The sequence below is a fragment of the Ambystoma mexicanum genome, chromosome 3p (genome assembly GCF_040938575.1).
Source record: "Ambystoma mexicanum isolate Mex_15411 chromosome 3p, UKY_AmexF1_1, whole genome shotgun sequence".
Taxonomy (NCBI): Eukaryota; Metazoa; Chordata; class Amphibia; order Caudata; family Ambystomatidae; genus Ambystoma; species Ambystoma mexicanum.
In genome coordinates, this window is record NC_090925.1 from 251,959,723 (window position 1) to 251,974,673 (window position 14,951).

General features: G+C 50.5%; 1 protein-coding gene across 3 annotated transcripts in view; it reads left to right on the forward strand.

Annotated features, from left to right (window-relative positions):
* OSBPL2 (oxysterol binding protein like 2) overlaps positions 1-14,951 on the forward strand; it is a 1,093,509-nt gene that overhangs the window by 177,840 nt on the left and 900,718 nt on the right. The window contains exon 2 of one of the 3 annotated variants that reach the window (XM_069650732.1): positions 10,666-10,788. The exons of the other annotated variants lie outside the window; for them this stretch is intronic. The gene's annotated coding sequence lies outside the window, so the exon portion shown is untranslated. The remainder of the gene's footprint in view (positions 1-10,665; positions 10,789-14,951) is intronic. 3 annotated transcript variants of the gene reach the window in all.

Below are 14,951 nucleotides of genomic sequence, written 5' to 3' on the forward strand. Positions count from 1 at the left end.
AAGAACTACCCATACCAGTACACACCTACCCAACATCCACCTTACCAACCTCAGCAAGTCTGACAACAAGATCCTAGGAGCCCTCCTCAATGCCAGATCCTTACCAGCACATCCTCTAGACATCGCAGACATCATCACATCCCATAAGCTAGACTTCCTAGCCATAACGGAATCCTGGCTCCACGCCGCAGCTGGCCCAGCCCTTTCACTCGCCGTCCCAGATAGCTACTCTGTAGGATGGACTGACCCACTGCCAAAGGTGGTGGCGTAGCCATTATTGCAAAAACCTCCCGGAACATGAGGGAGATGCCTGTCATTCCCTTCACAACAAGAGAACTTCTATCAATAAAAATGTTGCTGTCTACAACTGCCATGCTAAATATTCACCTCATCTCCTATTGCCAGGGCCTGTACTCGCCTTCGACAACGAGGTTACACACATCCTATCCTCCAGTGGCAAACCCAAATCACAAACTAGTATTCTGGGTGATTTTAACCTAGGCCTTAATGACCCACTTGACTAAAACGCTCTATCCATGGCCAACACTATGTCAGCACTCTGCTTTTCGCATAGGATCCAGAATCCCTCTCATGTGAAAGGGCGTATACTTGACTGGCTTGCAGATATCAACTGCAATTCGTCCATCTTATCGAACTCTCCCTGTCCATGGTCAGATCACCATCTTATAACATTCAATATCGATACCATGATCAGCCAAACTAATATCCAAAAACTGGCCCCAGCTTCTCTGTCCAGAAACAAACTGAATATCACGGCCAAATAACCTACTCCCATTACTGCAACCTGTACTGGCAACACAGTTCTCGAATAACTCTGATCTGACAAAAATGACCATACAATATAATCCCTATACAGCAGGTTTTACCCTATATTTTTATTTAATGAGGGGACAGTGTTGCATCAGGGTAATAAGCGTATGCACAATAAAAAAGGGGGAAACACAGACTACCTCCTGCTTCTGCGTGTCAAATGATTACTTATCACAACCAAAAGTACACCCAGAAGTTTATAAACTTATCAACTTCTTAATGACCAGACCTAATTTCAAACTGATTTTGAACAAACAGGAAAACATATTTTTATTCCTTACTCATCTTGAGTGCCTGTTTTTCACAAAACCATTGTTTCGTCGCTGTATAAAAATACAAATATACATAAAAAATATGTATCATATTCAATACAGTTATATTAAACTAAACATATACATTACAGTAGTATCACAAGTGTGGGTGGTATATTTCAAGATTACACCTCATTTGGTTTCAACAATTTTTGTATCAAATTGCTGCAGACCCACAAGTGTTTGATTGTTTCTAGGGTGTTCACCATCTATCACCTCTGGGGGAATGGTTAGCAATGGATGAAATTGCAAAACATTGTCAACGCGGTGCGTTTCCGCCCATATGGTAGAGATAGACCGCATCCAGACTTGCTCTTCTCTTTATTCGTACCGGTCCTTCATCAGGACGGGGATTAGTGTTTTTTTTTGGGATCTTTTTGTCTTCTCACCCTAGTGATACTTCTCTTTACTCAATGTGGTGGACAGGGCAGGGACAGGATAGTTAATTCCAGATGTCACTCGAGGGATGTTTTAACTGTAGACCTTCTATATGACGATTAGTGTTTTCAAAACTGCAGGGGTCTGTTTTCTTCTTGCTGGAATATGCAGTGGAGCACGAAAAAATAATGTCACTGAGGCACCACAGACATTTTCAGTGTGGATCCGTGATCGACATTTTGGACCCGCAGGTTTTACATTTTTTGAACCTTGAACGTAGGGTAGTCTGGGTCGACGATGAGGACATCTTCGAATATCTTCTTTCACAATAACTTCGTCGCAGAACTATCGAGGCGTGCCGAGTCTCCGAAGCAACACGTACTGCGGAAAAACAGAACTGAGGCCAACGGGCGTGGCGCGCGCTACTTGTATACCGATGACGCCATCGGGTATACCCAGATCCTCCTCACCCTCACAGGCAACTATGACAAGGACTGCGCTATGCTTAACGACATCTACAACTCCACCCAGGCCTGGATGGCAGCAAACGACTGTGCCTCAACTCCCACAAGACAGAACAACTCCTGGTAGGTTCGCCCGACACACTAAAGAATCTCGACTCACAATTTAGCCACTTCACTATTGACTCCATCAAAATTCCTGTATCGGACTCAGTCAAAACCCTTAGAGTCTACTTAGATTCCAATCTATCCATGAGTAAACAGGTTAGTGCTATCGCCTCTTCGGCAGCATACCACACCAAACTAATCAATGCAGCTAGGCCATTCCTCTCCAAAGAGAACTGCACCAACATAGCCAGAGCCATCACAGGCTCAAGGCTAGACTACTGCAACGTCCTCTTCCTGGGAACCTCCACCAAAAACCTGGAGAGACTGCAAGTCATCCAGAACAACGCACTCCGCGCAGCTCAACGCATCACGAAAAGAGAGCACATTACTGCCGCCAGGAGAGCAGCCCACTGGCTTCCAATAAAAGAAAGAATCTTATTCAGAACCCTAACACTGACCCACAAGTGCATCTACCACTCTGCACCCGAATACCTCTCACAAAGGATTCACCCCTGTTCCTCCACAAGGCCAATTAGGACACCCTACGCCAACATGCTCTGTGTGCCGATGGTAAGAAGAATTAGAGCAGGCGGCTCCAGCTTCCCTCACCTAGCACCATCACATTGGAATGCCCTATCTCCCTCTATACGAGGCGAGGCCTCCCTCGTGACATTTCGCAAAGCCATGAAAACAGTGCTCTTCACCGGAAACACGCCACTATCTACAGCCATAATCTACCTGCTCACCACATAAATGTGATCTCACATAGATGTTATTCACCTATGTTCATATGTATATTATATGTATCCTAATGTATACTTGCTCTTTTTGCTCAATGTACAACTGTTTCTCCCCATATGCCCTCTCCCTGTAACTAAGCTCCCCTCAAGTAACAGTGCCTCAATGCTCAAGGGCTGCTGTGCGCTATACAAATGTCAGTACTTTTAGCTTTACCTTAATAGGCAAAAACATTCTTTCCAGCTAGAGCCAAAATGTTGCCAACCTCATTTTTGTTAGCAGGAGGACTTTTATCACCAGCACAACACTGAAGGTGTTTGTGCATTTCCCAAGCGCGAGCACTGGATCGCATTTTCTGTTTTCAAAAATAGACCTCAGAGTGGTAACGTCTATGTGTTGTCAAGAGCAGAATTCATTTTGGATGTCACCAGGATTCTGGAGCAATTCCTGAGAGAGCCTGGTTATTCTATGGGAATCATATTTGGTGAGCCTGTATATTTTCAGGAACGCAGGCCTGGAGCCCAGGTTTTATCAAAAGCAGAGTTCTGCATTAGTTGGGGGCGACTCAGAGCCCTGAGTAAGTCTGGACATAGTCATTCATATGCTGACAATGAAGATCTTTACAAATACTGCTTATTTGAACTCCCTGGAATCTAGAAACACAGTTGTGAATGAGTGACTTCTTATATTATGAACGGAAGATCTTGGTTGTGAGTCCAAGTATTTTAAAGACCATCACCTTTCAGACACTCGGAAGGTATAATTTCTGTCCCTGTGCTAAGGGGCGTGTGAATGTCCTAGGATACCCGATGCCCTCAGGATGGAGCAGCTCTCGGGCAAGACAAACTTTGCCAGACCTCTGCTCTGCCTTCTTCCGGCCCATTTCCTACGCTGGTTATTACCCAATTTTATGGCTATCAATGTATGAAAAATGAAAAGATAAAGTGGTTAGAATGCTCTGCCAGACTTCTAACTTGCAGGCTAGCACTATGTCGAAGGCAAGCACTTGGCTCATGAGCCATCCTCCCAGGCTAATCTGGGGCAATTAGCTGCACAAACCTCTGCAGTGGTGTTTGGTTCTAAAGACCATCAGCAAGGAGGAGTAAAGCACATGGATTATTCACACCCTGTTTGCATTGTATTGTTTTATGATACTTAAAAACAATATGTTCATTTCACAAATCCTCAAAAGTCAGACCAGGTTGGCGGCCAAAAAGCCAGGGGTCTAAAATATCACTCCTCTACCCATGCCAACATCTGAAGGTTGCCTGCATAAGGAGCAACACACATAAGATGATCTCCACTTATAAGGCAAGGGTGGGTGGGGGTTATTGGCTGCTCCCTGCTTGGGCATGGGAACTCTATTAATCTATCCCTGGTGGATCAAAGAAGAATGCTCCACAGCAGTGTGTTGCAATGGTCGTCGAGCAGAGTAGGGCAATCACTCACAGTATGAAACCAGCATTCACAAAGGCTGTAAGATTTCTAAGTGCAGCCTCAAACTCCACAGTTCACTTCATGCAGTGACAAAAGGATAGACATAAAGTTCACAAAATTACCATTGTTCGCCAGCATGGGGTCTGGCATGGATTCACATGCTCATGAATATTCCCCGTCGTCAGGCCGGGAATCCTCGGTAAAGAAAAAATCAATATCACTTTTGTTTCTGATTTGTCTTTCTCAGTAGTAACCAATCACTGGTCTCTGGGTCATACTGCCCCCAGCCAATGACTGCCCTCTCCCTAAGCCCCACCTCTGTCAGCCATCTTCAGATTTTTACAGCACGCTCAAGTGTTGGGAGTCCTCGTGTTTAGCTCTCGAGCTTTTGCTGCATTTTCGCGCTTTTTCAAAGAGAATTTCTCATTTTTCGGTCAAATAGAGCCTCAAGCTCCACCGTCTCTACATCCGATTAACGGCGATCCGTGTCGGATCTTTCTACGCCCCTCAACGGTGAAGATTTCGTCGAGTTACGCTTCTTGGAGGATCCCAGAAGTTTCTGCGGCCTACCCGAACATGGCCCAGGAGAAAGGAAGCTCGACGCCCGGAAAGCTGTTCAGGGTTTGCCCTGGATGCCAGCTGCAGAATGTGTTCATGGAGGACGAGCAATCGAAATGTCTCTACTGCCTTCATGAGGACAAAACGCACATGGATAAGGACTGTGCGTTTTGCAGGAACATATCAGAACGGACCATCAGGGACCGACGCCTTCGTCTCTCCAATTGGCTGGAAAGAAAGAGCCCGTCGGGTGAGGAGAAGAAGAAGTAGTCTGAGCGGTCTTCTAAGTCCTGTGAAGGCGCCCTGGCGACGGGGGCCCAACAGAAGGCAAAGCACTGTGAGTCTGCGGGCACCGGGAGCGCCAACGGTCAGGCTCTTCGGCTGACAGGCAAGGCGTGCCTTCCCCGGCACCATCAACCACGAGCCAACGCTCTGGTTCAGGGAAGAGGAAATCTGAGAACCCGGGTAAGCTTCTGGAGAGGCCCCAGTCGATCTCGATGGATTGAGCCGAGGGGGAGCGAGATGGTGACCCTCCCCCCCAAGGCCTTCATTCACCCGGCCAAGGCCTCTATCGAGGAAGTCGCGGCGGCCTTGGCGCAGCCTGTGGAGGCTACACCAGTGGAGGTGACCTCGAGGCCCAGAGTCTCCCTGCCTCCGTGGAGGGAAGCCTCTTTTAGACCCATCGAAAAGACCCGCCTGAAGACCGCGGCGGAAAAAGAGGGGGGGTGGTGGCCATTGTGGACATGACACAGCATCCGAGTAGGAGCTGTTAGAAGTCTTAGAGGGCCTTGACGAGGGCGTCAAAGAGGCCTGTCCCCACGGGAGGGATCGTGGCGACGAGAGTGACGGCGGCACCGGCGAGGGCCTTAGTCACCCGTCGCTTCCGGCGCCGCAGGATAACTCGGCCGCCATTTTGTTGGCAATACAATCCTTATGTTCGGAGATGAGGACGAGATTGCCCTTACCACCAACGGAGGATCTGGAACCAGGCTCGACGGAGGAGCCAGAGCCGGACCCAGCCCCGGCGGGAAGCCCCCCGAACAAGAGAAGAGGGATCCATTCAGTCCCGCCTTTTCAGCCCTCGCGGCCTGCTCAGCCTTTACCCACGTCCCCCGTCCCTGGGGATGACATGGGAACGGACACGGCCAGACAAGATCGGATCTTTCCATGCAATGATCGCCAGGGCATCCGAGCTTTTTCAGCTCTGCCCGAAGAGAAGAAGGAAGGTTTCCTTTACAAATGGCGCGAGGCCAAGAGGAAGACAGTCCTCGCCGTGCCTCTACTAGATGACACCTGGGACGAGGGTCTCACCCTTCTCAAGAACCCGTCTACGACGCCTGCCAAGAAGGAGCGGTACGAGAAGATGTACCGGGTCCCCAACGCGGCCCCTTTGTACCTTAGGGCACAAACGACCCCTGACTCGGTCATCTCAGCGGTGACCAAGAAGAAAGCGGGGGGGCATCGGCCTCAACGTCAACTTCCTGCCGGACGGCGAATGAAAGTAGCTGGACGCAATGGGACGACGAGTTATCTCGTCGGCGGCAACAACGATTAAGGCGGCAAACGCCCTCGCGATCGTGGGCCGCTACGACAGGGAGTTATGGTACAAGATCGCCCCCCTGTTGGACTTCCTACCGGATAACAAGCGGGCTGAGGCCCTAGAGATCTTCCAAGAAGACGAAGTGGCGCCGGACCACGCCATTACGATGGCAACGGACATTGCTGACACCGGTTTCCGCCAGCTAGGCAACTGCGTTTGCCTTAGACGACGAGGGTGGCTCAAGGCGACGGATTTCCACCAGGGCGTACAAGCCAAGGTTTTGGACATGCCGTTCGACGGGACCAATCTGTTTGGGAAAACAGTGGATGAGTCCCTCCAAGCCATCAAGGCGGACACGGAGACAGCTAAGGCCCTAGGTGTTCTCCGGCAACGAAGGGCGTCCTTTCGGAGCTCTGGAGGCAAGCAGGGTGCCTCCAAGGGATTCTGCAGTGGCTCCTCTACGTACCGTCAACCGGCCCGCTCCTCGTCGCAGGAAGCCTATAGAGGACGAGGCAAGTCGGGTGGGCCCCGCCGTCATCGCCAGGGAGGCCAAGGCGGCAAGGTGTCCTCCAAACAAGATTGAACCGACAGCGGTGTCGGGCCCCCACCGAAGCACCCTGTGGGAGGCCGGCTGGCGAAGTTCATCAGCGTGTGGGAGTCCATCTCCATCGACCGTTGGGTGCTGGACGCCCTGACCCAGGGGCACGCCCTCAAATTTCTAAAAAAATGTCCCTGCATTCCACCCGTGGCTAGGAAAGAAAATCACGTCCCTCAACTGCTATAGGAGGTAAGGGCGATGCTCAAAAAAAGTGCCATCGAGCTCATCCCGAAGAGGCTCCGGAGTATACTCAAGGTACTTCCTCATGAAAAAGAAGACAGGAGGATGGCGCCCTATCCTGGACCTGCGACGACTGAACAAGTACATCAAGGCACAGAAGTTCCGGATGGTCACTCTCCAGCACGTGCTGGGACAGCTGGAGGAGGGCGATTTCCTGTCGTCGTTGGATTTGGAGGATGCGTACTTCCACATCCCCATTCAGAAAGGACACCGAAAGTTCCTCAGGTTCGTGGTCCAAGGACGGCACTACCAGTTCAAGGCCCTCCTGTTCGGATTGAAGTCGGCACCCAGGGTGTTCACCAAGTGCCTCGCACCGGTGGTGGCGCGGCTGCGCCTGCAGGGGATCTATGTCTACCCATACATGGACAACTGGCTCAACCCGAGCAAGGACAAGGGAGCTCGCTGTAGATCACACAGCGAAGACCGTCCAGCTGCTCACGGACCTGGGATTCTCCATCAACTTTCCCAAATCCCACCTTGTCCCGTCGCAAGTCGCACTGTTTCTGGGAGCCAAGCTCAACACAGTGGCGCGCCTGGCCTCGCCGTCGGAGGAAAGGATGAAGACCATCCTGGGCAAGGTGCATCGTCTGCTGGCCACGGACGTGGCCAGGGTGAGGTCCATCAAGTCCCTCCTCGGGATGATGTCCTCCTGCATATATCTCGTGCGCCTGTGCAGGCTTCGAATCCAAGCGACGGGCAGCTTCGAGGACAGGATCCCGCTCAACGGGACCTTCCGACGAGCGATCCGGTGGTGGGGCTCCCACGCTCATCTGACGGCGGGCACAGACTTTCAGACCCCATCCCACCAGATAACGGTGACGACAGATGACTCCCTGGAAGGGTGGGTAGCGCACACTGGAGAACTTCACGCGAGAGGCCTTTGGCTCCCGGAGGAGAAGACGCTCCACATCAACATCCTGGAGCTCCGTTCAGTGTTCTGGGCCCTCAGGTCCTTTCTCCCGTCCCTCAAGGACAAAGTGGTGAGAATCTTCACCAACAACACCACCACGATGTTCTACATCCGGAAGCAGGGAGGAAGCCCAGGATCTGTGGCATTGGGCTGTTGCCCAAGGGATGTTTCTGGTGCCCTTTTCATCTGGCAGGGATAAAGAACACCATCGCCGACTCACTCAGCAGGGAGCTGCGCTCCTGCCACGAGTGGGAACTATGTCAGGATCATGTGACGATGGGGAAAACCGCAGATTGACTTGTTCGCGACGGCGACGAACTTCAAGTGCCAGACATAAGTGGAAGAGGTTTTCTGTCTGGTGCCGTGCACAGATTATTAACCCTCTACGGATTACAGCCCCTCAAGTGCTGCCATACCTACTGTCGCTGGCCAAGGCTGGACTGGTTTACGCCTCCATCACGATACAGCTGGCTGCGATCTCCCGATACACCAGAACCACAGGACGGGCGTCCTTGTGGTCCCATCGCCTGATGAAGGCCCCTGCCCCGGCGTGGGAACTCAACGTGGTGCTGACCAGGCTCATGGGGGCGCCATTCGAGCCCCTGCATTCGGCACCGTTGAAGTTCCTGTCGTGGAAGAGTGTGTTTCTTGTGGCCATCACCTCCACACGGCGAGTGGGAGAGATCCAGGCCCTATCCTGCAAGCCTCCATACTTGACTTTTCACGACACGAGGATGGTGCTGAGGACGCACCCCTCTTTTATGCCCAAGGTGCTGTCAGACTTCCACCTCAACGAGCCCTTGGTGTTACCTGTTTTCTTCCCGTCGCCTTCGTCACCGGTCGAGAGGACTCTGCACTCACTGGATGTGGCTAGAGCGCTGAAGTTCTACATGGACCGCACGAAGAGTTTTCGGAAGACATCACAGCTATTTGTGAACTTTGGACCTGTGAACCAAGGGAAGGCTCGCTCGAAGACTTCCATTTCCAGATGGCTCTCCGGCTGCATCACGCACTGTCATCGGTTGGCAAACCGACCGTTGCCTGGCCGTCCGAGAGCCCATTCGACCAGAGCTATCGCTGCTACCACAGCGTTATTGTCTGGTGTGCCCCTGCAGGGCTGCTACGTGGAGGTCGACGCACACCTTCATGAGATTCTACTGCGTCGTCCTGGATTCCAGGGAGGAGTCCAGGGTCGGCCAAGCGGTGCTGCGCGACCTGTTCGCCTAAGGTGAGCCTGGTGAGGAGGTAAGAATTGCTTAATGTTTTTGATGTAATGCTTAATGTTGAGCCTTTTCCACCTCCCATCGGTTGTGCATGTGTGTACTGCTATGTATTCTTATATTCATGAGCATGTGAATCCATGCCAGACCCCATGCTGGAGAAGGAACAAGTTACTTACCTGTAACTGTTGTTCTCCAGCATGGGTCTGGCATGGATTCACATGCGAACCCTCCCTCCTATCCCTCTGCGGCTCTTCACTTGGTCATACTGCCACTTTGCGGGCTACCAAATCTGAAGATGGCTGCCAGAGGCGGGGCTTAGGGAGAGGGCAGTCATTGGCTGGGGGCAGTATGACCCAGAGACCAGTGATTGGTTACTGCTGAGAAAGACGGATCAGAAATTAAACTGATCCTGATTTTTTCTTTACCGAGGATTACCGGCCTGACGACGGGGAATATTCATGAGCATGTGAATCCATGCCAGACCCATGCTGGAGAACAACAGTTACAGGTAAGTAACTTGTTCCTTATGTCATTAAAGTACTTGCCACAAACTTCAAACAGAAAAGTAGAGCAAAATAAACAATACTGTCAAACCTTGGGCATCTGGGACTCTCTCCATGACACTGACGCTAGGGGGGTTTATGGGCAACTAAGGCACACACATAATGTCCACCAGAATTTCAATGCCAGAAACCTACAAATTATAAAATAATGACACATCACTGCATTTCTGTACATTTCCTATCTTCAGCTATCCATAACAATCATTTTTGCTCCACTCTGATCCAAAACCTAAAAAGATGGCTGCTGTCACCTTCATACCTCTCCTTTCCAGTCCAGCAGCAGTGATGCATGGTTGGCAGCTGCATTGAGTTGGCATGAGCGACATGCTATGAAAATTGTTATTATTGTTACTCCTCAAACACAGAAGTGATACTTGAAATACTTAATGTAAAACACTTGATATAATGTAATGTTATTCTTCAGTACAGCAAAAGAAAGCAAAGGTGCTGTGTCCTCCAGAAATTCAGAGCTTATTGATTCATGTTACTCTTTTTAACAAAAAATGTATTTATGATTTTTGATGAAGATAAATCTAAACTTCTGTAACTTTGACCAAAAATCAATTCAAACTGATTTTGCCAGAATGTGGCAAATCGATTTAAGAAATCCCCATTTTGTCTCTAATAAAACAGGCTTTGTAAAAGGTGTGCCAAAAAGCATAATTCTAATTCTTCCATAGTACAAGAATAAGTGGCAACACTTCAACGTTCAGTTTTCACTGAGAACTGAATATAGTTAATGTGCAAATCCCTTGTACTATCTTCCTAGACGATCATGTTGTGCATTTGAAACATGAAATGTTCTGAGCGACGGAGAGAATAAACTCCAGCAGACCACAGGACCGAATCCACGCCTCTTCTATGAAACCAAGAAACCAGACAGAACACACGGGTACGTATAACACTCCATGCTTATGGAACTTCCCCGAAGGCACAGCCTGCCACCCGTACTTGCCTGCTATTATACACTGCTTAAGACACATCGCACAACACCTATGCCATAAGAATGCAGCTGTAAGGCGATTTCCCCCTGAGCCCTCTTCCTGTCCTTCTCCCTGCTAGCCGCCCCCAACACCTGATTGGGCCCTAGGCTAGTTAGAAGGCATCAGGGCAGCCCCACTGTCTGTCACTGCCCCTCCGGCTAAGGGCCCTGAGGCAAAGGGCAGCTCCTACAGTAGCAGCTCCTGACTGTGTTTCCCTGTGTTCACCGGAGGAGCATGCAGTGCAGCCGTCAAATAGCAGCGACTGACGAGGTAAGAAAGGTGCGGGCGGGGGGAACAGTCATTACTGCTCCCTATTTAACTGTCCCTCCTCTCTTATTACTCCTATTATCTAGGCTTGCAGTCTGATGCACGTCTCCCACAGTTGTATGTTATCCATATCTGGCATTTAAGAAAATTGTTGTAGTTTGCCATAGTGGGCTTTTCCCCTTATCGAGGAATGTTGAATCTGGTTGTTTTGCATTGCTGTGTGTTTGAAATACAGGCTTTCCCCCTCTATCCCATCCCTCTATCTAGGCTTTTCCCTCTAGCCAGAATACTTGCTTCTAGGTGTCTTTGCTGTTTCTGCTGTATGTTGAAACTTGGGCTTTTTCCCTTTATCCTGGACCCTTGAAGGTAGATGGTTGCATTGATGTTTTCTTGAAGTTGGACATTGTGCACTGCAGTTTCTGCCTCTCCCCCCGCCCCTCTTCTGTCTGCACTCTCCCTCCACGGTGCTCTCAATCTCCCCCATCTTCTCTAACTGTTACTCTATCACCTATCCTATCCCTCTTACGAGGTCTGGAAGGAAAATGTTCAAGAAGGATCTCCTGGTCTCCAATCCAGGCCTTCCCATTGACACCTATGTCAACGCTTCTTCCAGGCAGACTGTCACTGACATCCTCTTTGTCCTTCCCTCTTCGAACCTTTGGATTTCCCATATGGTCTCAGTGCTCTCCCCTTTTTCTTCCTCGCCCATTAATTTTGACACCCGTTGGGAAGTACTCTAGGCATATTTACCTTCCTCTAGGACCATCTACCTGAATGGCACTGTCATGGTCAAGGACTCTCAGCGCAACCTCCTCCTTCTTGATGGGTGTCTTCCATCTCTCATCAGCTTCCTCCCTTCCCCTGCCACCCTCTGGCCCCTCTGCCACAACCGGCAGGTGTACCACTTTCCTGTACCCCTCTTTGGAAGACCTTCAAAAGTGTCAACCAGCTCCACTTAGATACCCTCAACTCTCGCTCTGCCGTTTAAAACACTCCTCTGACAGCTGCCACCTCTCCTTGAAGACCTCGATATCCTTGCTCTCACCGAGACGTGGTTCACAGCCAACTCTGTCACATGTTTTGACACTCTCCTCCCGGAGGGCTTCAAGATCCTCTCTAAACCCAGGCCTAACCGGTCTGGGTGCGAGTGACCCTGATCTTCCCTGAGTGGGTCTCTGCTACTATCATACCTACTCATTCCTACTCCTCCTTCGAATGCCACCATCTACACGCCCCTTAGTCTGATCTCCCTCTTCCTCTGAGTTGTATGACCTCACCTCTTCTCTCCTCCCCTCCACCTCCAAGCTTCTCCTTCTCGGATCCTTCAATATTCACCTTGATTCCTCCGATGCGGCCTCTGGACTCTTGCCCAACTTCTGTGACTCTTTCCCTCTACATTATTCCCTCCGGTCTGACGCACTCAGCTGGACACACCTTGGATGCTCGCATCTCACCACACATCTCGATCTCCAACCCTCTCACTACACCTTTCCCACTCCTGCCACTGACTCTTACAACAACGCAGCCCTTGCTAACCTTCAACTCTCCATCTCCAACACTCTGGACATCCTTGTCCCAGCCATGAGGATCTGCATGAGGCCTGCCTCCAAGCGCAACACCTGGTTTGACTCTGACATGACCTCTCTGAAATGCAAGTGCAGAATTGCTGAGCGAAAGTGTCAGGCTTTGAGCACATCCTCTGATAGCCTGGCCTGCCGCATGCTCCAAAGGCAATACAGACTATTCATCCGCTCGAAAAAGAGGGCTTATATCCAAGTCTGCATTTCTGGGGCCACTAACAATGCGTCTGATCTTTTCAAACTCTACAAGGAACTTGCCAATCCTACTGCAGTCTCAATTTCTCCTCTGCCTTCTCAGACCCTCTTCACTGCACTGGCCTCTCACTTCATTACTAAAACTTGGGACATCCTGTCCTCACTCTCCTCTACACCACTCCCTTCTCCCTCATCCACTCTCAGGCCTCTCTTGGCCCCCTCTTCTGTTCCCCCCTTCTCTCTCATATCACCTGATGAGGTCTCTAGACCAGTCCACTCTATGAAAGTCTTATTCAACCAGGTGCTCCCCTGCTCCTCCAGAGCTATCAAGGACAATATTGCCTCCCTTGCTCCAGCCTTGGCTGATTTCTGCAATCACTCCTTTGCCACTGGTTCTTTTCTGCTACTTTTCAAGAACTCCCTTGTTCACTCTCTCCTCAAATAGCCTTCTGCCAATCCCTCCTGTCCGGCTAACTGCCACCCTATCTCGATTACCCCCTTCCTGCGCAAACTCTTGGAGAAGCTGGCCCTCTCCCAGCTTATCCACCACACTGAATCTGTTGGTTGTCTCTGCGACCACGAGTCTGGCTTCAGAGGCACGGAAACTGCACCCCTGAACACCCGTGAAGACTTGCTCTGTAATCTTGATTCTAACTATCCCTCAATTCTCGTCCTTCTTGACCTTTCCTCTGCCTTTTGATATGGTCCATTATGCCATCCTTCTAAATCGGCTCCATGATACCCTTTGCAACACGGACCTGGCTCTGGACTGGTTGACCTCCTTCCTCTCTGATTGACCTTTCCAGGTTCCACTGGGCTCTTTTCTCTCCTCCATCTCACTCTCCACCTGTAGTGTTCCTCAGGGCTCTATCCTCTCGCCATGGCTTTTCAACATCTACCTTGCCCTTCTAACCCATTTTATCACTGGCTTCTGTCCTAACTTCCAGAGTTATGTGAACGACATGCAGCTCTCCTTCAAGCTTCCCCCAACTGCCTCCTCTTCTTCCTCTCTCATTCCTGACTGTCTGCTATTCAGGCATGATGCACTGCTAACAATCTCTGCCTTAATGCCAGTAAGACTGAGATTCTTCTTATTGGGACCCTATCTTCCGCCTTCCCTCCTACACTCTGACCCCCTCCCATCACCCTCCTGTGAGGCAACAAACCTTGGTGTCCTCTTCATCCTCTCTCTTTGTTTTTCTCTTTCTTTGTGTTTCTCTTTCTCCCCCTCCTCCCCCACCCTCCTATCACAGACCTTACCAAAAAGGCACACTTTCAGCTACACCTCCTCAGAGGCATTCTCCCTTTCCTCCTCTTCCCCCAAAAACTCAGTGCCTCCAGAGCTCTGGTCCCCTCCAGGCTGCACTACTGCAAGCCTCTTGCTTAATCTGCCTAACTCCTCCCTTTGGCCCCTTCAACTAATTCAGATTAGGACTGCAAGATTTATCCTTGGCCTCAAACCCAGGGACTGCATCTCTTCAGCCCTAAAATCTCACCACTGTCTCCTGGTTGCTGCGACAATCAAGTTCAAGACCCTCTGCATCATCCACAAGGCTTTCTGGGGCCGCTACATCCAACTCCTTCTCCCTAAATACCTCCCTGCTAGAGCCCTTCGGTCTTCTAGTTTAAACTCTCTGAAGATCAGACGCTTTTCCAAGCAGAGATTCGGGGATAGATCGCTCTCGCTCTCTTCTGCAGGTGACTCTCTCTGGAATGGCCTCTCTGCCCCTCTGAGACTTGAGCCGGATATCTTTAAGTACCCAAAGCTTCTCAAGACCCTCCTTTTCTCTTCCTCGTTCCCTCCCCCTCTCACCTGCTAACCTCCCCATCTGCCTCTTTTTGACTGGCTGCCTGGTTCCTTCAGATTCCTAAAGGGAACCAGGCCCTCCTCGACCAGTCTATCCCTACACTTGGTCTCCCCTCCACAGCCTGCCCTTGCCCTTTCCGGACTCCCTCCCCCTGCACTAGCCCGGCTGGGCCTGCACCCCTTTAATCCCTTCCAGCTCCGTCCTTCGCACGTGGACCTTCCT